General features: G+C 39.6%; 1 protein-coding gene across 1 annotated transcript in view; it reads left to right on the top strand.

Moving 5' to 3' along the window:
* Positions 1 to 1475, top strand: part of TRMT44 (tRNA methyltransferase 44 homolog) — a 144853-nt gene extending 143378 nt beyond the window's left edge. The window contains exon 13 of the transcript XR_008912816.1: positions 425 to 1475. The gene's annotated coding sequence lies outside the window, so the exon portion shown is untranslated. The remainder of the gene's footprint in view (positions 1 to 424) is intronic.
* The last annotated feature ends 12725 nt before the right edge of the window (positions 1476 to 14200 follow it).

Below are 14200 nucleotides of genomic sequence, written 5' to 3'. Positions count from 1 at the left end.
ACCTCTGTGTTTCCTACCTATTTTCAAGCCCAGCCCTGGAACATATTGATCAAATCTAGGATACCTCTTGAACCATTCCCCTGCATTAAATAATCAGTGGTAAAGGTGACATAAATAACTTCTCATGTCTTTTCTTCTGTTTCCCAGTCTCAGGCCAAAAATCTTCCTTCAGAAGTCCAAATTTCTTTGCTGTTGGGGGGGGGGGGGGACCCATCCATATCTCCACGGTGTTTAGCCTTGTTCCAACATATGAGATAATTCAAGAGGTAGAAACAGCCTTAGTGCAACTCAATTAAACTGATAAGGCAGGGAAAGCTGGGGTGGCAACTAAGAAAATTGCTTTCCCCTATTCAGATGACCCTGATTTGATGCTCACCATGATGTTCTGCTGAAAAAGTAAAACTTTGGGTTTTTTTTTTTTCAGTTGGCTGCTGGAGGAGAAAACTCTATGCCTTCATTTTCCCCAAGTGAGAGTGGGATGAATTTTTCCATAAAGATAAACTTGATTTTGCTTAAGAGAACTTTGCTTTGTCACTAAGTCATTGGATTTTAAGCAAGGTAGGACACTAGAAATCACCTATTTCAACCCTCCCTTTTACAGAGTAAGAAACTGAAGTCTTTATAAAGAGTGTTTCCCCACCACCAAGGTCCCACAAGGAATTAAATGGCTGCAGGGATTTTCAGTTCAGACCTTCTGACACCACATGAATCAATCAATAACTGGAAACATTTCTTAAGGGCTTACTGTGTGCCAAGCACCGTGATAAAAAGTGAAAAGCCAGGGAGTCCCTGCCTTCAAGGAACTTGTCTTCCAAATGAGGGACACAATATGCCCATATGTCATCTTTATAAAATGCATCAGGGAGGCACTAGCTGCTGGGATGGAGGTTGGGGATGGTTTATATTTAGAAGGTGGACCTTGCACTGACAATGGAAAGATGAAGGCTTCAAGATAGAGAACGAGGAGGGAGAACGTTTCAGGTATGGAAGACAGCCAGTACAAAGGTTCAGAGAGAAGAGATTGAATAGTATGTATGAGGACCAAAGGGAAGGTCACTTTGTCTGAACCATGTAGTGTGTGAGGGGATTGAACAGCAAGAAAGATGGAAAGGTAAGATGGGACAAGGTTGTGATGGGCTAGAAGTGTGAAAGAGAAGAGTTGATATTTGCTTTTAGAAGTTATAGGAAACTACTACAGTTTATTGGACAGGGGAATGATATGGTCATACTAGAGCTTCAAGGCAACCTCTGCAGCAGATGTGGAGGGGATGAGAAGAGACTTGAGTCATGGATACCATTGTTGTCTCCTAAATCACAGGGTGGAGGATTGGCCAGATGTCTCTGGTTATTCCATAGATAATGGTGCTGGAGTCAGCATCCACATAGAAGATGCTTCTATCCTCTGTGGCAGTAAGCAATGTGCTACTCCAAAGTTTTGTAGATCTTCAATGCTTATAAAATAAAATCTTTAGCATTTAAATCTACTGTAATGCAATCATTTCTCAAGTCCTATTGCTTCTACCTTTATACATTCAATTATATATCTCCTTTTCTTCCCTTTCAGGGCTTAGCCTGACACATATTAGGTATTTAATGAATGCTAATTGATTGACTGACAAGGCATCACCCTAGTTGAGTCCCTCATAACCTCTTTCTTGGACTGTTGGAATGGTTTTGGAATTGGTTTTCCAGTCTTCAGCACCTTCCCTCATTTTTAACACAAATTTTACTTTTTTGCTTTTACTTTCTTTCTTAGAATCAATCCAAGTTCTCAACCTCCTAGCTGGATCGCCAATAGAAATAGTTAATATACTACTTATAAATATTATCTGACTTAACTTTTAGGTTAGGTTAGGTTCAGATATGGTGTTTAGAGCCAATAAGCTGGCTTGGGGAAGGGTAGCCAAGCTCATGACTGGCAAAGCCAGACCTTGAGCTAATACACACAAACAAAATATATAAACACTGGACAGGTTGGATTTAATACACCCAAACCATCTGATGTCAGACCCAGGAATTATTCCACTCACTTTATGCTACTGTCCATAATATAGAATTTTAGACCTGGAAGGAGCCTTAGAAGTTATCTAGTCTAATATTCTTATTTTATGTAACTAGGCTTTCCCCCAAGTTTTGTATGTTGGAAGAAATGCAGAAGGATACTTGGCTCTGGACTGATGGAGAGTGATGTGACACACTTGGGTACCATACTGTATAAGAAGCAGAATTAGTGCAAAACTTTTTGGGAGGGGGAAGAGTGGAAAGATGTGAAAGCTGCAGGCACTAGGGGAAGCTGATTGCTCTGAATGACTCTGATTTCTGTCATATATTCCACTATAGATTCTAAAGAGGCATCATCTTCTCATTGGGTGAACTTAGATCCACTTCCTTAATTGAGCCAAGATCTTGTCTTGCTCCCATCTAAAGAGCTTTTCTCCTCTTATTCATTTTCTGGTATACTCTACTTAGTATAACTTCTCTGATTCCTATTTGCAATTTGCTTGAATAAATGTGTTTATTTAGTATTTGTGCTTATCTTTTGTGTAACCAGAATTTGGTTGGGAAGGGGCTAAGCTGGTAAATATAAACTGAGGGTTATCTGTTTCTTCCCCTTCACAGTGATTAGAAAGTAGCATTTGTCCTAAACGAGACTTGTAGCCCTAGATGAACAATAATTGAGGGGGAAATGGCTTTAATTCGAGTTTAACATGCCTCTTGGAGATAAGGAAGGGAAGGAGCCAGTGCCTATTGTGAGAAAGACTTTGCAAAAGAAATACCAATGCAAGAATTTGCAAAGAGGGAACTTGCCACACACACACAACTTTTATGAACTCTATTCTAGAGCCTGGGGAAGGGATAAAACTGGACACAAGGAGACAGTCGGGGAACCCTTGTTCCTGTCTTTCAAGGGGATTGGAGAGGTTACTTCCTGGGGCTTGGTTTTGTCTGAGCCTAGTGGGAGTTGGCCTACCTGTCCCTGGGAAGCTGAACGTTCCTGTGTTCCTGCTTTCCTGTTATCCCGAGACCTTATCTCCACATTTTCATCGACTTGAGTTCCTGTGAGATCCTGTGTCCTGAGGGTTTTCCTGACTGCTGAAAGAGAACCACCGAGATGCAGTAAAGTCTGTCTGTGTGAAAGGCTGGAAGCTGTCTTTGGCTTAGGCCCAGGAGGGTGAACTCACCAAGAGTTCAGAGCTGTCGTAATTTTGACGAACTCTAAATTTGTCTACCATTAATTTGGAGGACCATTTAGGTTAGAAAGCTTGAAAGTGCTGGGTTTATAGATAGAGGATAGTGAAAGGCAGCTGGGGGATCTTTGAAGATGGTTTCTTGTGAAACCCGTAGAAAGGGGGTGGAGTATCCAGAGTTTAGAGCCGGGGACTCCTTGGTTCCTGGTCCTCCCTGCCTTGTCTTTGTGAATATTAATAAACCTCATCTTTAATGTTTTTACCAATTTGTCAACTAGTCAGATAGTGTTTTGGCCTACAAGTAAGTGGTCGTTTGGGCCTACCCTCTAACTTGATACATATTACCCAACTATTTCACTAGCCACAGTTCTTCTTCTGTCCTCCTAAAAGCAGAAATCTGTCTCCTTTGGCGAATAGGGGCCAGATTCTAGACCTGCCTATAAATTGTATTTATTTTTTATTTTATTTATGCATTCATTCATTCATTTATTCATTTAATTATTGTATTTATTAATTATTTTAACCCTTTACCTTCTGTCTTAGAATCATTACTGTGTATTGATTCTAAGGCAGAATTGCAGTAAGGGGTAGGCAATGGGGGTTAAGTGACTTGCCCAGGGTCACATAGCTGGGAAGTGTCTGAGGCCATATTTGAACCCAGGACCTCCCATCTCTAGGTCTGGCTCTCAATCCATTGAGCCACCCAGCTGCCCCCATATAAACTGTATTTAGAAAACCTTTGTGGGCCTATGTATCGCTTGTGAAGACACACATATCTTAAATTTACACACGAGGACACTAAGGAATTTGCCTATAGTCACACAACTAATTGTTGGTGTAGCCAGGCCTAGAACTGTGGTCTTCTGGGGAAGGCAGAGACACCGGCAGAGACAGATAACATGGTGGATAGGAGTGGAGAATCAAGAAGAACTACAAGTCACTTAACTGCTGTTTGCCTCGGTTTCCTCGGTTATGAAATGGGGATCATCATGATAATAATCACAACCCTCCAAGGGCTGTGAGGATCAAATGAGACAATTATGAAATACTTAGCACAGAGCCTGGAACATAATAGGTGCCATATAAATACTTACTCCCTCCTCTTTGCCTTCTGGCTCTTAAGCCAATTGCTTGTTCCACCTTGACCCCTGTGGAAAGCTCCATTAGTGGGCAAACCAGCTCAATAAAAGGGGGGAGGGACTTTTCTCCTGTAGAGTAGAAAGAAAAAGCATTAAACCTTTCGAAAGAAGATGAAAGAGAAAGAGAAAAGAATGGCTCATTTGAGAAAAAAAGGTCAAAGAGAAAATATCACAGCAGGGTCTGCTCTGAAGGAGTGACTCACTGGCAATAAGAAATGACATTTCTCCTGCTCCTGTTTGTAGAAAGATGCTCTGCCCTCTCCCATATCAAGACTAAGCATCCCAGATTGTTAATCAACTAACCTTAATTGTTTCTTAACAGGCTATTGAGAATGGACTCACAGGTGGACGGAGTCCTTCCCCAAACCTAGGGTTGGCTTCTTAGGTAAAAACCCCAAAGTCCCAGATATTAATCTTTGGATTACCCCAGCCAAATTGACACAGCACTGCAGGGAACACCAGATCACCTCCTAGGCATCTTCCAAGGCCAAGAACCTTCAGCTTTCGCCACAAAACTGGTCAGGTCACAGGAGCTGATGGAGCAGCTGTTCTCCCTTCCAGCTCAGGGACAGGAAAGACTGTGAAGTGACAATTAACTCCCAAACCTCACCTTGTGTTATTCTCCTTCCAGAATCCAGGGTTCATGGCTAAATTTTCCTCTCCTCTTTTAGAGACAATTTTACATTTTCCCCTATCCCTTATTTCTCTATTCCTACACCCACTCTCCAAGATCATATTGGAATCATCAGATGGAAAATTAAAAGTAGGGCTTGGTTACTTTAATCCACAAGCTTGGCAGCTGGAGAGAAGGGGTTGGCAGTGACTAAGGCCCTTGCCCAGTACCTTGCCTGCTGCTAAATCCTGACAGTTGGTCCATAGGCTTCATTTAGGATTTATGAGCAGGGAGTCTCTAGGCAGCTTCCTTCTTGATTATCAAATAAGTAATAACAACACTACTATTTCTGAGAGCCCAGGGGGGTGCACTGACACCCCCTCACTACACAACATGGCCCTGACCCCAGAGGAGATGTTAGGCAGATGAGAAAAAAGGCTCCAGAGGTTTGCCCTGTCACCTGTCTAAAGCTATTTATGTTTCTCTCAATCATTTTCTTTCCCTCTCTCCTTCCTCATTTATCTTTTTTTGCCTTCCCTTCTCTATTTATTGCTACTTTTCCTTCCTTCCTTCCTTCCTTCCTTCCTTCCTTCCTTCCTTCCTTCCTTCCTTCCTTCCTTCCTTCCTTCCTTCCTTCCTTCCTTCCTTCCTTCCTTCCTTCCTTCCTTCCTTCCTTCCTTCCTTCCTTTTTCCTTCATTCCTTGCTTCCTTCCTTGCTTCCTTCCTTGCTTCCTTCCTTGCTTCCTTCCTTCCTTCCTTCCTTCCTTCCTTTCTTCCTTCCTTCCTTCCTTCCTTCCTTTTTCCTTCCTTCCTTGCTTCCTTCCTTCCTTGCTTCCTTCCTTCCTTCCTTCCTTCCTTCCTTCCTTCCTTCCTTCCTTCCTTCCTTCCTTCCTTCCTTCCTTCCTTCCTTCCTTCTTTCCTTCCTTCCTTCTTATTATTTTTACTTATTATACTTATATAATAATAATACTTATTATCATTGTTACAAAGTGCTTTGTCTCTGCAAAATATGCGAAAATCTCCAAGTTCCTTGAGCCAATCATACAAAAATAATCTAGGATTTCACTGCGTTGGAGGTGTGATGTCACGCCTTCTATTGCAATTGCAGTCACAGCTTCAGTTGTCTGAGTTCCTGGAATGACTCTCCCCAGAATACCTCCCAAGCTTATTAACTGTCCCATTGATTGCTGAGCTTCCTGTAGCTTTAACTTTCACTTTTCTGGAGCTGGTGAGAGCCCCAAGTGGCTCTTTGCCCAGAAACTTAGATTTCTGAGGGAAAGAAAAGAAAAGAAGTAACTTCATTCCTTCTTAGGAAACTGGCTTTTATTTTTTATTTTATTTTATTTTTTTGCCTTGGAGCCTCTAAGTAGATTAGTCTGTATCTTTAAAACACATCACTGAGTGTAGCTTTCTCGAGTGGATAGACTCTAAATGACATAATTACAATCATCAAATTGAACAGCATCAGAGCTGAGAGAGACCTCAGAGATCATCCCAATCAACTACCCCCACACCCCAGTTTAAGGACTGATGTTTGAAGCTGATCGAGGTGAGACCTGTTCAAGGTTACACAGGTAGTAAAGGACAGAGGGCGAGGATTTACGCTCTTGGTGCTTCCAGGGCATTCCCCATTCTGCTTCTCCCCAGAGTGCTTATTTCTTCCATTTATGTAATGCTTTAATTTTCAGGGTGCTTCTTATTATCTTGTGATCTGATCCTCCCAAAGGTCTTCAGAGGAAGGTAGGGCAGAGAGTTGCTCTTCCTATTTAAATGTTGAAGCTTTGAAAGCTCAAGCCACTTGTCCATCCATGTTCAGGTACAGAGAAGGATTTTGAAGCCAGGATCAGAATCAAATAAAGTACTATGTTGATTCTGTCATTGATGAGCCACATGACTCAAACTCTTATAGACTTAATAGCCTTCCCTGTTAAAATTGAGATAATAATACTTTGCATGTCTCATCTTGCTGGGTGATAGAGAGTTTAAGGGGATGGGGATTTGGCTATAGTACTAGGCATGCTAAGCAAAGGTCACCAGCTATGTCTCACCCTCTTTGGTTTTGCTAAGTGACTCTGAGTTTCATTGAATATTCAGGGTAATTTGTAGTGTCATTTCCTGGTTTTAGTTGCCAAAGGCATGAGAGGATCTGAAAGAGATTCACAATTCTTCTGTCTATTAAGGGAATCTGAAAATATTTGTCATTCTCTATATGTTGAAAAGCAAAGAGTTCATAAACTACATGGTACTGGCTTAGAGATAGAAGGGTGGATCAATGGAATACACTTGGAGTAAATGACAGTAGCAAGATAGTGTTTGATAAACCCCTAAATCCCAGCTTTTGGGACAAGAACCCAGTATTTGACCAAAACTGCTGGGAGAATTGGAAAACAGTATGGGAGAAATTAGGCTTGGATCAGCATCTTACACCCTATGCCAAGATTAATTCAGAGCGGGCAAATGACTTAAATACAAAGAGGGAAATCATAAACAAATTAGATGAACATAGAATAGAATACCTCTCAGATCTATGGGAAAGGAAGGAATTTAAGACCAAGCAGGACATAGAGAAAACTAAAAAATATAAAATGAATACTTTTGATTATGTTAAATTTAAAAGTTTCTGTACAAACAAAAACAATGCAACCAAAATTAGAAGGGAAGCAACAAATTGGAAAAAATTATAACAAAAAGGTCTCAAAGGTCTCATTTCTCAAATTCATAAGGATCCAAGTCAAATGTACAAAAAATCAATCCATTCCCCAATAGACAAATGGTGAAGGGACATGTATAGGCAGTTTTCAGATAAAGTTATCAATAAGCACATGAAAAAGTGTTCTAAATTTCTCATAATTAGAGAAATGCAAATCAAAACAACAGTGAGGAACTACCTCATACCTAGTAGATTGGTCAATATAACAGTAAAAGAAAAGAATAAATGCTGGAGTGGTTGGGATACTAATACATTGCTGGTGGAGTTGTGTATTAATCCAACCCTTCTGGAAGGCAATATGGAATTATGTACAAAGGGCTTTAAAAGAATGTATACCCTTTGATCCAGCAATACTACTACTAGATTTATATCCCAAAGAGATAATAAGGGAAAAGACTTGTATATAAATATTTATTGCCACACTCTTTGTAGTGGCAAAAAACTGGAAAATGAAGGGTTGTGTCTTGATGGGGTATGGCTGAATAAATTGTGGTATGTAATGGTGATGGAATACTATTGTACTGTAAGGATTGATGACCTGGAGGATTTCTATATGAATTGGAGAACCTGAATGAACTGATGCAGAGTGAAATGAGCAGAACCAGGAGAACATGTACACAGAGAATAAAACATTATGGAACAATACAATATAATGGACTTTGCAATTAGTATCAACAGGCCAAGACACTCCTGAAGGCCTTACGTGAAAGAATACTATCCACATTGAGAGAAAGAACTATGGGAGTAGAAATGGAAAAGCAAAACATATGACATCACTTATCATATGTATGAATGGTTATGTGATTTGGGGTTTCACCTTTAAAAAATCACTCTATAGCAAAAATTAATAATATGGAAATAGGTTTCAAATGATAACATTTGTACAACCCAGTGGAATTGCTTGTTGGCTCTGGGAGGGGGGAGAGAAGAAGGGAGAGAAAGAAAATGAATCATGGAAACATATTTAAATGAAATATTTAAGAATTAAAAAATTTAAAAAGCAAAGAGCTCATCTATGTAAGGGATCCTTTTGGATGCTAGCAAGTCTGAGGGCTTGAGGGCTTGACACATAAAAATAGGTGAAAATATTTTGATTGGCTGGAAAGATTCAGAAGAACCATGGTTTGTCTAAACTACAAGTTTCCCTTCCACATCACGACATGCCCTATAGTGGTTTCAATATATCTCAGCTCAACAGAAGAAATTAAATGAGAATATTCTGGGAGTTTTTCAGAAGCCACAGATGACATACAAAGGCTGGGAGGTGATACAGAAAACATTTAGAAACTATATAGCCAATGACCAAATACTTAACCCAAATTTATTTATTTTTAATTAATTAATTTTTAAAAGTATTTTTCCATGGTTACATGATTCATTTTCTCTCTCTCCCCTTTTACCTCTCCCCCTCCCAGAGCTGCTAAACAATTCCACTGGGTTATACATATATTATCACTCAAAACTTATTCCCATATCATTCAGTTTTGTAACAATCTTTTAAAACCAAAACCTCAAATCATATACCCTTACTAACAAGTGATAAATCATATTTTTTCTTCTGCATTTCTACTCCCACAGTTCTTTCTCTCTTATTCCTTTTTCATTCAGTTTTGTAACAATCTTTTAAAACCAAAACTTCAAATCGTATACCCTTACTAACAAGTGATAAATCATATATTTTTCTTCTGTATTCCCACTCCCACAGTTATTTCTCTCTTTTTAAAAATTTTATTTAATTGATTAATTTAGAGCATTTTTCCAGGATTACAAAAATCACGTTATTTTCCTCCCCCCAACCTGCTCCCATATCTGACGCACAATTCCACTGGGTTTTACATGTGTCTTTGGTCAAGACCCATTTCCATAGTATTGATATTTGCACTAGGGTGATCATTTAGAGTTTATAACCTCAATTATTTCCCCATTGATCAAGCAGTTGTTCTTCTGTGTTTCTACCTCCACAGATTTTCCTCTGAATGTGGATAGTGTTCTTTCTCATAAGTCGCTTGAGATTGTCCTGGATCTTTACATTTCTATTACTATCGAAGTCGATTACATTTGATTGTCCCATAATTTAACCCAAATTTAAAATAAGGCACTACAAACACTCCATAAAAGAAAAAAGAAAAAAATCAGATTTCTTTTCTGGTACACAGAGAGGGCCAAAAGATTTTCTGCAAGTTTTCCAGATCTCAGGAGTTCCATGCCCCTAACCCCTACAATATGGAAGAATACTTGTATTTACTTCCCTTAGTGACAACCATTTGCATTTGAGAATAGCCAGCTATCAAGGTAAATAACTTACTTAAGTATATTTCCATGTTCCAGGCACCATTCAGTGTAAATGAGCATGGGAGTCCCTGCCTTCTCATGGAGGAAGACAACATAAAGGAGATGAAGGAAAGGGGAGAGGGGATGGATAGGGAGACATACAGTGACATGGCAAGGAGAGTACATGCTGAGAAGTGGAGACCTGAGACCTGGCAATAGCTGCCCTCTTAGGGTTGAAGGACCCAGAGGCAGAGTCCAAATGACCAGTAGGGAGAAGGTGGTGTGGACAAACCAGAGTAGAGACAGTAGTAGGTCCTGGTGTGTTGGGAAAGTAGTATAGAGTCCAAGACATTGCCAAGGAAGATGTTCTAGTAGTGGCTGATGGTCCAGCAGATGATAACTGTAATCCAGCTGCTTGGTCACCTGGGGCAAGTTTTTCTGGGGAGCAGGAAGGAAGGAATGGTCTGGAGCTCAGAGTACTACCAAGGAAGATCATCTTGACGAAGATTCCACAGTTACCAAAGACAAATTAGAGATTTTGAAGTGAATAGAGTGGTGGAAGACCCAAGTTCAATCTGACTTTAGACACTAGTTCTGTGATCTTGCAAAAGTCACTTAATCTCTATCTGCCTCAGTTTGTTCCATTGTAAAATGAGGATAATCATAGCACCTAATTCCCAGGCTTGTTGTAAGAATCAAATGACATAATATTTGCATAATAGTCTTTTAACAAATGCTTCTTTCAGAAATAATTTGCTTTTGAGAAATGGCATGAAAGATTCCATCAAGATATTTTATGAGCAGAGAAGGAGGTTGGCTGTTACCTCTAAGAGAGTAAAAGATGCAAAAGCAAGCCTCTTCAAATTATCAGGCTGGATCTTTGGTGGATTTTCATTATAAGAAAACGAGAACAAGAATTTTACCAGTTAAAAAGCTGTAGATGATTGATATGTACTCACATTCATTAGATCACCAATCCATGAAAGTATTCATGTCGACACTATAAGACAAGTAACATATCAAGCAAGTATTAGTTGTTTTTTCTTAATTACCAGAAATAAGGAATATAAGCATACCAGAGTCAAGCAAATTTCCTCGCTAGAGAAGTTTTCTAAGTAGGAGGGCAATGTCACCTGGGAAGACAGATTGGAGGGGAGTGGGTTGCTACAAATGGAGAACCAAGGGCCACTGAGGGGCAGTATGAGGGCACTAAAATGGGCACCAGGGGACATGGAGGAGTAAGTACGGGCAGGGAAAGTTTTAACATCAAATAGCTGTATCATGATTTTGTCAAGGAACCATCTGATATATCCAGACTTTATAAATCTTGACTGCTGGGCATCTCTACCTGAATCCTACTGGTCTCTCAAACTCTCCATGTCTAGGATTGAACTCATTATCTCCCCTATCCCCATTAACCTTCCTGTGCTCCCTTTAATGCATTCTTAATACAGTTGCCAAAATAATTTTCCAAAGGTCTGACCAATTTACTCCCCTGCCAAACACTTTCAAGTAGCTATTTGTCTTTAGCATGAAGCACAAACTCCTTAGTCTGGTATTCAGGTTCCTCTATGATCTTTACCTAACCTACCTTTCTTCTTTTTTAAAAAGAATTCTTACCTTTTGTCTTAAAATTGATATTAAGTATTGGTTTTAAGCAGAAGAGTGGCAAGGGGGGAGGCAGCTAGGTGGCTCAGTGGATTGAGAGCCAGGGCTAGAGACAGGAGGTCCTAGGTTCAAATCTGGCCTCAGATACTTCCCAGCTGTGTGACCCTGGGCAAGTCACTTAATCCCATTGCCTAGCCCTTACCACTCTTCTGCCTTGGAGACAATACACAGTATTGACTCCAAGAGGGAAGGTAAGGGTTTTTGTTTTTGCTTTTGTTTTTGATTGCAAACAAATTTATTGCTCTTTCCATTCATCAATGTGTTTGGTTTCTAGGTTATGTCAGGAAGGTAAGGGGTTTAAAAAAATAAAAAAAAAGAAGAGTGGTAAGGGCTAGGTAATGGGGGATAAATGACTTGCTCAGGGTCACATAGCTGGGGAGTATCTGGGTCTAGATTTGAACCCAGGATCTCTCATTTTCAAGTCCTGCCCTCTATCTACTGAACCACCTAGCTACCCTCCCCATATAACTTTCTCACCTTATTTCATACCTCTCTGCTTTACTCATTTTAGTTTTATTCTAGATCTACAAATAAATGGTGTAAATTGAATGACATTAAATTCCTAGTGCTTTAGGCTGTGCCAGGTGTCTTCCATAGGACTTGGAAAAATCTCATCATTATTAGTTATGATTATCATCATTAATTTCATCATTAACCTGTTTTGGTCCTTACAACAGTCCTAGAAGGTAGGCATTGTCGAGATGATGGTCAGTGGTCATAGGGAAGTTGTTTAGCCTCTTCTCTGTGACTTCTGTGGTATTGCATAAGTCACTCCCATACCTGGAAAGTACCCTCTCCTTATCTCTGCTAATTAGAATCCTAAATCCTTCAATGGTCAGTTTAGAACCACCTCTTCCATGAAACTTTTCTTCAACCTTTGCCTCAAATTAGGCTAAAAATTCTTTCTTTCTATTAAATTAAATTTGATTTTGAATCTCTATGTGGTTTATTTGGGCATATATCATATCCTTCCTCTTCTTTCCATTCCTCAATTAGACATTAAGCTCCTTGTGGACAGAAACTCTGTCCTTTTTCATCTATGCATCCCTGCAATGGATGGTGCAATGCTTTGCTAATAGATTGACCTTTAATAAAAGTTTATTAAATCGAATGGAACGAATACAATCTCTTACATTTACATAGTGTTTAGTCTTCCAAACAACTTATAAGTAGATAGATACATAGATAGATGGATGGATGGATAGATAAGATAGATGGATTGATAGATAGATAGATGGGTTGATAGGTAGATAGATGATAAATAGAAAAGTGAGTGAATGGGTGGATAGATGGATAGACAGACAGATAGGTGAGTGAGTGGATGGATGTACAGACAGACAGACATATAGATACACAAATAGATGGATGGATGGATGGATGGATAAATGGATAGATGGATAAGAGAGATGGATTGATAGATAGATGATGAATTGATAGATAATAAATAGATAGGTGAATGAATGGGTGGATAGATGAATAGATAGACAGATAGATAGGTGAGTGAGTGGATGGATGGACAGACAGACAGACAGACAGACAGACAGACAGATAGATAGATAGATAGATAGATAGATAGATAGATAGAAAGACCCTGTTGCCATGATTAGCCTTGGGAGATAGTAGAAAGTTCATGGGCTAATGAGTCAGAAGACCAGGCTTCAAATCTTTCTCCCTTATTATCTGTGTGAACTTTAGCAACCCCAATGGGCTTCATTTTTCTTATCTGTAACATCAGAGATTTGGTTGGTTGCTGAGCTTTGCTTGAGCTCCCTGAATTTTATTTTATAGGAGAAGCACTTAAAGCAAAGCAACTTTATGGAATGATATGAGATCACTTCGTATACCCCTGCCCCTGGAGAAAATGGACCTGGAAAATAAAAATGATTTGCTAGAAGTCACACAACCAAGTAGTGTAGAGCTGGGGTTAGGTCTCTTAACTCATAGATCCTTGCTCTTCCATTTTCTCCTGCATTCCAATTATGAAAAGATGCTCTGTTATTCTGAGCACGCTGATCCAGGTTCATCATTTCCTGATGATATCTACATTTAGCTTCAGGTTTAGGAATGTCTTTAACACTAAGAGCATCCCAAGTGATTGGTTTCCAGATCACTGTATAACCTTACCCTGATTTAAAAGCAGCTCCATCCACTCTCAGTGTACTTCATACAGAGTATTCCATTTGGAACTTCTGATTGAATGACATGCTGTGTGACCTTTATCAAGCCTCTTAATCTCTTTGGATTTGACTGAATGATCCATTAAGTCCCTTCAGGTTCTAACATGCTATGTTTAATGTTCTAATGTCCCTCTTGACTCTGACAATCTATGTACGATATTCTGAGGTTTCTTTCAGCTTTGACATTCTCTGTTATATGGGATAAGGTCTCTTTTATCTGTTAAGGTTTTGTTTTTTCCAGAGATTTGTTCATGTCATCTGTCATCTCACCAGGTAGAACACTTAAGACCCAGGAAAGAGATTTGGACAGAATTGGTGCAAGGATTGAGCCTAGCTGGCCCCTTCTATGGACAGTGTGGAGCTGTGTTAGGCAAACAGGTAATGAATCTTGGGGGAGAAAAGAAAAGTAAAGGGTATAAAGAGAGGATTTTGGA

This window comes from Monodelphis domestica, chromosome 6 (genome assembly GCF_027887165.1).
Source record: "Monodelphis domestica isolate mMonDom1 chromosome 6, mMonDom1.pri, whole genome shotgun sequence".
Lineage (NCBI taxonomy): Eukaryota > Metazoa > Chordata > Mammalia > Didelphimorphia > Didelphidae > Monodelphis > Monodelphis domestica.
This window is presented reverse-complemented; position numbering and strand designations above follow the sequence as displayed.